Below are 10,961 nucleotides of genomic sequence, written 5' to 3'. Positions count from 1 at the left end.
CGGAATTTATTCACCCTCGTGGGTTTGGCGGGGAGGCTTGGCCTGTTTAATCCAAAACCCTGTGGAGAGAGGCGAGGGAGGTGCAGCCTGGGGGAGACTAGGAAGGCATCTCAGGAGAGCGTGTGAAGGGTTGACTGAAAAGGGGTTAGTAGCAGGAGCAGAGTAACTTTTTTCCTACAGTCTTGCTGGACTGGCTACTCTGTATCCTGCAAGGTGGACTTGATATTCATGGCTTTTTCTCTTTCTCTAACTCTACTTTTCCAGGATTCTGTCCTTCCTGAGAGGAGGAAATGACCAAGTTCCAGGTGAGTTGGGGTTTCTTCTTTGAAAATGCCATCTCTTTGAGAATGAACATAACCTTTCTTGCTTGGAACAAAGGAAGAACATCAGCATTAATTGACACCTATCTGGTGTCAGGTCCTGTGTTTGTTCTGTACTTTATTTTTATTGTCAGACTTAAGTGTGAGACATACATTTTATAAATATGGGTGTAAGAACATTAATATACTGAGGACATGTAGCTATCAAATGATGTGGCCAGAGTCTGCACATGTGGCTGCTTACTTTAAATTCCACATCATTTTTACTGAACCACCCTCCCTCCGTGAACTTGGCCCACTCCCCAAAGCACTCAGCTATTCTTTTTTTTTTTTAAAGATTTTATTTATTTATCTGACAGAGAGAGACACAGCGAGAGAGAGAACACAAGCAGGGGGAGTGGGAGAGGGAGAAGCAGGCTTTCCACTGAGCAGGGAGCCCGATGCGGGGCTCGATCCCAGGACCCTGGGATCATGACCTGAGCCGAAGGCAGACGCTTAACGACTGAGCCACCCAGGCGCCCCAGCACTCAGCTATTCTATTGAGAGACTCCACACAGCATCTTTGCCTGGTCCTCTCTCAAAGTCACCCTTTTCCTGCCAAGACATTTCACTCACATTAAAAGTTATTCAGTTATCACATGCTCTGGCCAGTGTTCAGTAGTCTCAGGAAAACAAACAGAATTATAAATTATGGTGCTTTTCTTCATGAGCAGATTCCATGTATGAAAAAAATAAAATACACATATTAACAATAACCATTTATTAAACATTAAAAAATTTGTTAAATGCCAGCACAGTAGTTACCAAATCAGTCCCAGAAATGCTTCTTAACCAAGATATTCATCAGAGTTATCTGTGGTGTTTTTTAAGAATTAAGAGTTGTAGGCACTTCCCCCAACCCCAAACCTACTAAAAGAATTTCACTTTTTTTTAAATCCCATTGGCCTTTGTACACCCAACGATTTGTTGGATTTATTGTGAGATATTTCTCTGCATACTCGATGTGAGCATCATTAAGGTAGGTAAGATGGGTTATTCATCTTTTATGCTCTGATTGCTTCGTTCCCTTTACCAACATATCTACATGTTTAATTGGTACAATAAATTGTTAAATTACCGAGTAGCACTTTTTAAGAAACTGATTACTCATTTGTCTCTATAAAACCATTCCTAGAAAGTTACCTCAAGATTGACACTTAGAATCATAGAATGTTTGAAATGGAAGGGATCAGCCAGCCCCCTCTCTGCCTTGGTGCTGGCATTTTACCAAGGAGAGCTCTAATTCTGAGAAAGCTGAAGGCAAACACCGTGTCCTCTATTGCAGAGCAGCAGAGTCAGAAGGAAAGCCCATGTCTTCCAACTCCATGCTATTCCCTCTCCAGAGCTAAAGAGGTTAGTTACACCAGAAGTTACTTGAATGAAATATCAGGCTGGATTTTAAGGAAGAAATAATTGTTTCTTAACACCACTACCAGCAAACTTGCTTGGCAAATACAGTTCTTACATACATAGGAAGAGAACATGAGCTCTTATAAAAATGGGCTTAGAAGGCAGTAAGCTGCCTCAAGGTCCTGAGAATGCCATCTCTGTGCCTTGAAAAGGAATTGAGGACTTCAAGGGAAATTAATGTGAATAAGACCCTGTGCTCTCTGTATTTTCCTTCCTTTTCCTCTACCTGGTCCGTGATGAAGATTATTTATCACAATGATGGGGATTGCTAATATAGTGAAATTTTGAGATTCTGGTATATGTTAATCACTTGAATTTAAAGAAAGGATTTCATTCCACCGATATTTATTGAGTGTTCTCTTATAAACCAGACATTCTCCTTGAGTCTGCTGAAAGGCAGGAGTCCCAATTTAACCCCTCCCTTTGTGACCTTGAGTAAGTCACTTCACTATCATGAGCCTTGGTTTTCTCATCTGTAAAATTGTTTCCTTTGATGATCCTGAAGTTCAGTTTTACTTGTATCTTTTCATTATTCATTTAAGTTGAATGTGAATTTATAAATATCATTTAGATTCCTAGTCAGTTGAGCTAGTTGCTGGGGATTTAAAGATTAGCGGAACATGGCCCCTATCCTTTAGAATCTTGTAGCTAATTTGGAAGACAGATTTTATAGCTTTGGTAGAGAGATGGGAAAAATACTATGAGATCTTGGAGGAGGAAACATTTAACTTATCTTCATGCTTCAGAAAGGCAGTTGTTGATTGTCCTGAAACTAGAAGGAGTTGCAAAATGGATGTGAGAAATACAAGTCAAGGCAGAAGCAGCATGTAAAGGGCTATTCTAGACTACAGCATGACATCTGGTTGACTGCAGGTAATCCTCTGTGATGACAGATCTTGTCCACCTCCTGACTTCAGCATTACTGTTTCCTGCCTCTAAGTAAATTGTTGGATCCAGCGAGGATGGGCTCTGAAAAGGAAGTGGAAAGCCACATGATATATGTAGTTTTAAAAAGTTTGAAATTTGTCAGGTGGGAACAGGAAACTACTAATCCCATGACCTTCCCCTTTGGTTGGCCTTCAGGATACTGAGTCCACCTTGGGTGTAACTTATTAGCTCCACTGATGGGGGGGCGGGGGACACGACTCTTCATTATTCAGATTCCTTCATTCCCCCCTTTGTCTTTAGCAGAACCGCTATTTTCTTTCCCTTTTCCTTTGTCACACTGATTCCTTTCATTTGGCCCACTGTTCCACCATTTCTTATCCAGCAATCTCCAATCTACTGCAGAGTTAGTAGTCCATCAATATGTCATTTCAAAAAGAAAAAAATATATATATTATATATATGTGTATGTGCCCTTTCCATTCTTGGCATGGAATTCTCCCCACCACTTTGTGAGATCTTAAAAAAGTAATGATTCTGTCTTTCAGTCTATGGATTGAAAGATGACAAAACTTGTACTTTAAAGACTTGGTAAGGAGTTATTGTGGTCTAGGTATGAAATGAGGGCCTTACATAGAACAGTGGCAGTGAAAATAAAGAAGAGGTACTACTATGGTGGGAGATTTGGGACATGAGTTGACAAGATCTGAAGTGGTTTGAATATTATTGAGATTGGGTAGGAGTCTTAGACCATCCAGATGACTGAGTGGAAAAATGAATCAGAAATGAAAGGGAAAAAAGATAATTGATGGACTTGAATTTCAGAAGGAAAAAAAGGATTGGAGCTAGGATGCATCGGGAGAGGTTAGCCTTGGACAGAAAGAAACCTTGTTCTCTGAGGCTGAGAAGAAAGTCTGATTGAGAGGAGTGGCTAATTCTACTGCTCAATGTACCCAGGCGTTGTTGTCCTAGTGGGTGTATGTATGGCTCCCTGAGGCAGCAACCTCCACTTCTACCCCTTCTCTGTCCCACCTTTGCGCAGGGACTTGCAGGCTTTTTTTTTTTTTTTTTTAACATTTATTTATTTATTTTAGAGAGGGGGAGAGAGAGAGCGCATGGCGGGGTAGGGGCAGAGGAAGAGAGAGAATCCTCAAGCAGACTCCCCACTGAGCATGAAGCCCAACACGGGGCTCAATCCCAGGACCCTGAGGGCATGACCTGAGCCGAAATCAAGAGTTGGATGCTTAACCAACAGCCACCCAGGTGCCACTGGACTTGCAGGCTTCTTGAGCCCAATCTCATCTCTTTCACCTCAGACACAGTGGAGACCCAAGACCTTGAGAGGAGAGCTTGGGAGGAAACTGCCACCTTCCCTCATCATTACCTTCTCCACTGGTGATAAGTAGGGTAGTCCTGTCACTCCTGCAAACAGCCTGGTTTTCTTCAGATTTCTGAGGAGCGTGTGAGTAGTGCCCCTTCAGCTTCAGGCCTGAGGTGTTGGAGTTCTGAAGGTTATCAGGTACTTCCTTGGCCCAGAGTTGAGCTGCTTCTTTGGCTTCACTTGGTTCTTAGTCATTTTGTGTGTATTCTGTCATTCTGCTTTTCAGGGTGTGGCCCAAAGGCTGGTGCCAGTCCACAGACTGCTGCTTGTTACCAGTCTGCAAAGACATAAGGAGAGAAACTAAGAGTGTTTAAAAATGTTATGTCTGTCAAATCTAATATTTTTTAAAATGGCATTGGTATTTTATACATCTGGGTTTTTATTTCTAGTAACTCTTTTTTATTGTATTTTGTAAAAATATCTGACAAAAGTGTGACATATTAGAAACTTTTTAAAATAAACTTGTCCTTCACCAGAGGTAGTTTGAGAAGTGTTGCTCCATCAACAGAACCCTGGAAGGAACCAGAGTCACTGTGAAGTTAACTAAATAAACGCCTGGATTCCTGTTAGATGCCAGGCATTGCTTGAGGCCTTGGGGATGCAAGGATCAAATATCTCTCTGTTCTTAAGGAATATATATCTTAGTGGGGAGAGACAGTTAAATAAGAAAGCAAATGAATAAATAAGAAAATGGGGTAAGACATAAGTACAAAGAAATTAAAACAAGAAGTGGTAGTTTCTGGGTGCCACTGTGGATTAGACAGTCAAGGAAATGCTTCTCTGAGGAGTAGCGATTTGGCTGAGACCTGAAATGATAAGGAACCAGGCGTGTGAAGATGTGGGAAAAGAACGTTGTGGGCAGAGGGGACAGCCAGTGCAAAGGCCCTAAGTTGGGATGGGTTTGATGTTGTCAAGAACCTGCAAGGTCACTGGGGCTGAGTGTGATACATAGGGAGGAGTGATTCAGGCTGAGGTTGGAGAAATGACAGGACCCCAGTCTATAAAACCTTGCAGGCCAAGATGAAGCGTCTAGATTTTACTTGATGTCCATTGCAAAGCCTTTGGAGGTTTCATGCCTGATGTGGTATATGTTTTAAAAGATCACCCTGGCTACTATGTAGAAAATTCATTGTGTTGGAGAGCAAGTATGGAAGCAGAGAGACAAATTGGGAGGTTGGTACAGTTGGGACTACATGATGGCTGGGGCTTATAACCATAACTGTGCAAGGTGGGGAGAAGTGGGTAGATTCTGATACATTTTAGAGGTAGGACTTGGTGATGGATAAAATGTGAGGGAGAGAGGAGAGAATCAAAATGACTTCTAAGACTGGCTTCAGCAATTGGGTAGGTTCTGTGGCCATTTACTATAAGTGGGGACCCCTAGGGAAGAGCAGATATTGATGGAGATTGTTGGGAGCAAGAGTTCCGTTGGGGCCTATTAAATTTTAAGTGCCTCCTAGACATCTAAGTGCAGATGTTAGGTAGAGATTTGGAGCCTGCAGGTGAGGAGAAACAGGGCTGGCTGTAAATATTTGGGAATATCTAAGGAGAGTATCATGGTTTGTGTATGTGTGCTATTTTCTTTTTTCCAGGAATGTTCAACTACTTAGTTTAGAACAAGAAAGGACATATGATTGATAGGACTAGGGAAAGACTTGAGATCGGAAGTATACTTTGGCTGGAAGGAAAAAAGAGGAAGAGTTGAGGGTGGTGATCTTGATAAAGCAGGTGTGATGGAAGAGGAAGAGCAAAAAGATCAGGAAGATGTTTTTAAGGAGTAGGATATTAACAGATTAATATTTCAAAAGCAGAGTGGTCCACATAGTGAAATGGCCCTGGTCATGGTTTTTGAGTGTGAAGAAATGAGACAGAGATCATGAGCACTATAAAGAAATTAAGAAATGTGAGGTTAGAGCATTCAGCAAATTGTTCTCTTGAGTGTTGAGGTTGTCAGAATAATGGTAGGAATGGGGTGGAAAGGACAACTCAGCAATGACCGTGAAATGACAGTGACAAAGAAAGATTCAGTAACTGGACAGCTTGAGCTTGAGTGAGTTGTGGGCAGGAGGGGAAGGATTTGGATAGAAGTAGCCAAGTAGATGAGAAAGGAAAGCTGTTCCAACAAGACTTGACTTAGATGACTCAGCTCCCTGCACTGTACTCTTCTGTCCCCTTCTCACTTTGTCCAATGCTGCCAGCCCCACAGTCCTTCCAGGGCATTTGTGCAAACAGTTGTCAGTTGAGGAGGAATTTGCTTAATGTTTTAGGAACTGGTAACATTCAAGGATGTCTCTGGGGGCTTCACTGAGGAGGAGCGGGGCTGCCGGGACCCCACTCAGAGGAAGCTACACCGAGCTGTGATGCTGGAGAACAACAGCCAGTTGGTCTCCGTAGGTAAGAACATGAGCCTGGACACCTGCCCACTGGACTCTTTGTTTCTTCAATTTTAAATAGTAATGAGGCCCCAGGGATTGTGGGTTAGGAATCAAAAGTTTCCTTTTGGCACAAAGGATGTTTCTGATTATTTTAAGCAGCCAAAGAATTTGGCTTGTTAAGAATTGAAGAATGTAGCTTTACTGAGTCGTCTTAGAAACCATATCCCTTATAAAACCATCTCTTGGGACTGATTTTGCTTTCTGCACAGTTACCCGATCCCTCTGTTACCCAGAAGTAATCTCTCAGAGCAGGGTGAAGATCATTATATAATGGCGAATGAACTCCAAAGAAATCAGCTAGGTACCATGGCAAATTACAAGCTCAGGCTAATACATGGAAGAGGAGTTCCTTTTGAAATATTCTGAGTTCTCTCTGAAGTTCTCTGGTTTGTGGAGAAAGCCAGGGCATCGAAAGGATACTTTGCACATACTGATATACCTTTGTCTCTTCACTTATTCCCCCTCTTCCTTTTCAGATGGTTGTGGTCTTTCCCATACACACTGACCTTCTTATTGGTACTCTTATCTTTTCCCACATTTTCCCCACATTGGCCTTGTACCATTTTTGCTTGGACTTTAGTTTCATTAAATATCCCCACCCTACAGTATCTAGTTTCCATTGCTTCTTTTCTTCCCATTCAGGGATTCATCCATCTCCCCTTCTGAATATCAGACAATACTTGTGATGAGACAAAATTTCATACCATAGAGAAAGATATGAGTATAATTGACACAGTTTTTCTCAAAAACATTTTGACTGCTTCAATCAAAGAGCATTAAACATTTTTGATGTAATAATTCATTTTTAGGTATCGTAAGGAAATAATTAGTAACTTCAACTGAAAATTGTGGAAAAAGATAAGTCATTGTAGAATTATTTAAAATAGTGAAAAAAATTACTCACCAAATGTGTCACAGGGTGTTGGTTATACAAATTATAGTGGAATATACAAGAGAAAAATGTGTACCCATTAAAAAATATAATGATATGGGGTGCCTGGGTGGCTCAGTCAGTTGGGCATCTGCCTTCGGCTCAGGTCATGATCCCAGAGTCCTGGGATCGAGCCCCCGCATCGGGCTCCCTGCTCAGCAGGAAGCCTGCTTCTCCCTCTCCTTCTGCTTGTGCTCTCTTTCTCTGTCAAATAAATAAATAAAATCTTTAAAAAAAATAATGATAAAGAATTTTTAATTAGATGTAAGATACATATATACCTACTAGATTAAACCATGTGAAATTGCCATATTGTAGTGAAAACGGACATTGTACAAAAACCACCAAAAAGAAGTAGCCTGTAATGGTGGCTTTCAGGGCTTTTTCCTGCCTCTGTCCACATGGTTCTTTCATAACTGTGGCTCTCGAACCATTGTTTTCAGCTACACCTGGGAGGTAAGACAAGCACCACAGAGTGAATTGGTCCCTGTAAGTAGTCAGAGTCCTGTGTTTCCATTTTCTTTATGTAAACCTAATGCTTGTGCTCCTTGTACCAGAATTGTTCACCTGGAGGTCACTATTAAACTTTTGTCCCTTTCAGAGCTTTTCCTTTTTTAATTTTTCTTCAAGATTTACTATTACCAATTCTTCTGATGGCTTTGATAGTGTTCACCTTAACCTTCAAACTTTTTGACATGTATGAAGTCATTGTTTTCTTGTTTCCTCTGGCCTTTCTCCTGTTCCTTTTCTCTGCATGTTCACTGGCTTCTCTGTCTTTCCTCTAACTTTGGAGATCTTAAAAGGCCCTTTGCCTTTAGATCACCTTCTATCAATGTTTCTCCACTTTTTTGTTGCTATCTCCCCCCTGGTGTCAGTAGTACCCCTGTTGAGAATGTACACTGTATCTGTACACTTGTCTGCCTCCTTGAAGAGCTGGCGCACACATAAATGGCCTCAACTATCCTTTCTACTGTGATAACCCTAATGTCTTTATTTCCTATCCTCATATGAAACTCTGTTCCCATGTACTTTCTTGGCTATGGGCTATCTACCCTTGAATATCCAGTGTCACTTCACATTCAGTGTATTGAGAATTTTCTAAGTTACTTTCCTTTTTAACTTCTCATATTCCCACTTTTGTCAGTATTAACATCCTACCAGCCCCCTAGGTTAGAAATAAGCCATTATTAGTTTGTCCCTCACCGTCCCCAGCATCTGTAATCCTCTCACCAATTCTTTTTTGACTTTAAGTTCTTTTAAATTTATTAACACTTAAGTCCCACAGACAGCACTCTAAAATAGGTCCACTTCATGCTAACAATGGTAACAATGAGACAGATCGTTGACATCATTCCTCAGGCTCAAGGTAGATGTTGTGAGTAGACTTATCTCCCCTAATATTATCATTTATCTTGTCACTCTTTGCATAAAAACCTGGAATTACCTTTAGTAGCTGGTTTAGAGCCTCAAAACTCCCTGCTTGGCTTTCTCTGGAATCTTTGATGGTTATGATACTCTGGTTCCTGATTAATTTTGTCCTTTAAGATTTTATTTGAAGTCTAGTGTGAAACTTTTGACCATTCCTTCTCAGAGCTTTCAATTTATATCTCACAGTCTCATCAGACCTGATTGGGTATTTTTTTTTTTGGTATGCTTTTATATTAACCATTGTATCTGCAAGTCTGATTTATTTTCCTTGTTTCCAGCCAAGTTTAGCCATTGTATCTGCAAGTCTGATTTATTTTCCTTGTTTCCAGCCAAGTTTCTGGAGGGAAGGCAATGTACTTAATACTTCCTGTGCTGGATATACATAGTCAAGATTTAAAATTTGACTACTATGGAGTTTAGCAAAGAAGAAATGTGTCTTACAGTCTTGTAAAAGAGGCATTAAGTAAACACAATATATTATTATAAATTGCTAAGTCCTGTGAAGGATAGAATAATGTGCCCTGAGAAAATGAAGGCATGGGATGGGACAAGAGTGATAATATATGTATTGTTGAAAGTTTCAGGGAGGGGTGCCTGAGTGGCTCAGTTGGTTAAACAACTGCCTTCGGCTCAGGTCATGATCCTGTAATCCCAGGATTGAGTCCCAGGATCGAGTCCCACATCAGGCTCCCTGCTCAGCAGGGAATCTGTTTCTCCCTCTGACCCTCCCCCCCCTCATGCTCTCTCTCTCTCATTCTCTCTCTCTCTCAAATAAATAAATAAAACCTTTAAAAAAAAAAAAAAGAAAGTTTCAGGGAAAGCCTCTGACATGACATTTCAACTGAGATCTAAGGCTTAATAGGCATGAAACAGGTGACTGATTAGGGTAAGAATATTCCAAGCAGAGAGAATAGTACAAAGGAAAATCTGAAATCTGGAAGGAGCGTGGTGAGAATACAGGGAGCACCTGGGAAAAACAGAGGCGGGAGACATGGTGGGCAGGGCCTAGCTCATTTGTGGCATTGAAGGCACTGGTAAAAAGTGTGAATTCACGCTAAGTTCAGTGGGAAGCCAGTGGACAACAGGGTGGTATGATCCGATTTACCCACTATCAAGGGGATTGCTGTGTAGAAAGTGGTTTGCAGTGGGGCAAAAATGAAGTAGGATGTGCTTCCGGTTTCAAGCTTGGCGCTAGGTTTTCATTTTTGGTTTTTTTAAGATTTTATTTATTTATTTGACAGGGACACAGCGAGAGAGGGAATACATGCAGAGGGAGTGGGAGAGGGAGAAGCAGGCTTCCCGCGGAGCAGGGAGCCCGATGCGGGGCTCGATCCCTGAGCCACCCAGGTGCCCCTAGGTTTTCATTTTTTTTTTTTTTTTTTTTTTTAAAGATTTTTTATTTATTTATTTGACAGAGAGAGACACAGAGAGAGAGGGAACACAAGCAGCGGGAGTGGGAGAGGGAGAAGCAGGCTTCCTGCAGAGCAGGGAGCCCGATGTGGGGCTCGATCCCAGGACCCTGAGATCATGACCTGAGCCGAAGGCAGACGCTTAACGACTGAGCCACCCAGGCGCCCCTAGGTTTTCATTTTTAATTGATAAAAAATTGAACGTGGTTGTCCAACATTTTATAATGCAGGTAAGATATAAAAATTTAAAAGAATCAACACAGAAGTATTGTGAAATGATATCACTAATAATAGTTTGTGTATCCTTTTTTTATGTACTCCATACATAGGTGTGTATATTACAAATATGTGTTAAAATTTTATGAGATTATACTGTATTTTTCAACTGGCAATCTTATGCAGTATGTCTTAGAGATCTCTGTTATGACATAAATACTCCCTGTAAAAGGACCCCTTTTCTCATTACATCAGCATTTTCTTCTGATATTAAATATTCATTCTTTATTTTAAATATTTTTTAAAAACTAGTATCACAAGGTTTCATAACTATTTATAAAACCTACCATTGGGGCGCCTGGGTGGCTCAGTCGGTTAAATGTCTGCCTTCGGCTCAGGTCATGATCTCAGGGTCCTGGGATCAAGCCCCACGTCGGGCTCCCTGCTCAGCCAGGAGCCTGCTTCTCCCTCTCCCTCTGCCCCTCCCCTGCTTGTGCTCTCCTTCTC

General features: G+C 41.3%; 1 protein-coding gene and 1 long non-coding RNA gene across 12 annotated transcripts in view; one reads left to right on the top strand and one right to left on the bottom strand.

The window, feature by feature from the left end:
* Positions 1-10,961, top strand: part of ZNF239 (zinc finger protein 239) — a 35,831-nt gene that overhangs the window by 2,175 nt on the left and 22,695 nt on the right. For both annotated transcript variants that reach the window (XR_013449695.1, XM_078077420.1), the window contains 2 exons: positions 265-305; positions 6,303-6,429. The gene's annotated coding sequence lies outside the window, so the exon portion shown is untranslated. The remainder of the gene's footprint in view (positions 1-264; positions 306-6,302; positions 6,430-10,961) is intronic.
* LOC144382558 (uncharacterized) overlaps positions 1,066-10,961 on the bottom strand; it is a 110,649-nt gene continuing 100,753 nt past the window's right edge. For 8 of the 10 annotated variants that reach the window (XR_013449699.1, XR_013449701.1, XR_013449704.1 and 5 more), the window contains 3 exons: positions 7,375-7,605; positions 4,039-4,312; positions 1,066-2,738 (listed from right to left, as the gene is read on the bottom strand). This is a non-coding gene — a long non-coding RNA (uncharacterized LOC144382558). The remainder of the gene's footprint in view (positions 2,739-4,038; positions 4,313-7,374; positions 7,606-10,961) is intronic. The other 2 variants (XR_013449706.1, XR_013449707.1) reach the window with 1 other exon arrangement.

The sequence above is a fragment of the Halichoerus grypus genome, chromosome 7 (genome assembly GCF_964656455.1).
Source record: "Halichoerus grypus chromosome 7, mHalGry1.hap1.1, whole genome shotgun sequence".
Lineage (NCBI taxonomy): Eukaryota > Metazoa > Chordata > Mammalia > Carnivora > Phocidae > Halichoerus > Halichoerus grypus.
This window is presented reverse-complemented; position numbering and strand designations above follow the sequence as displayed.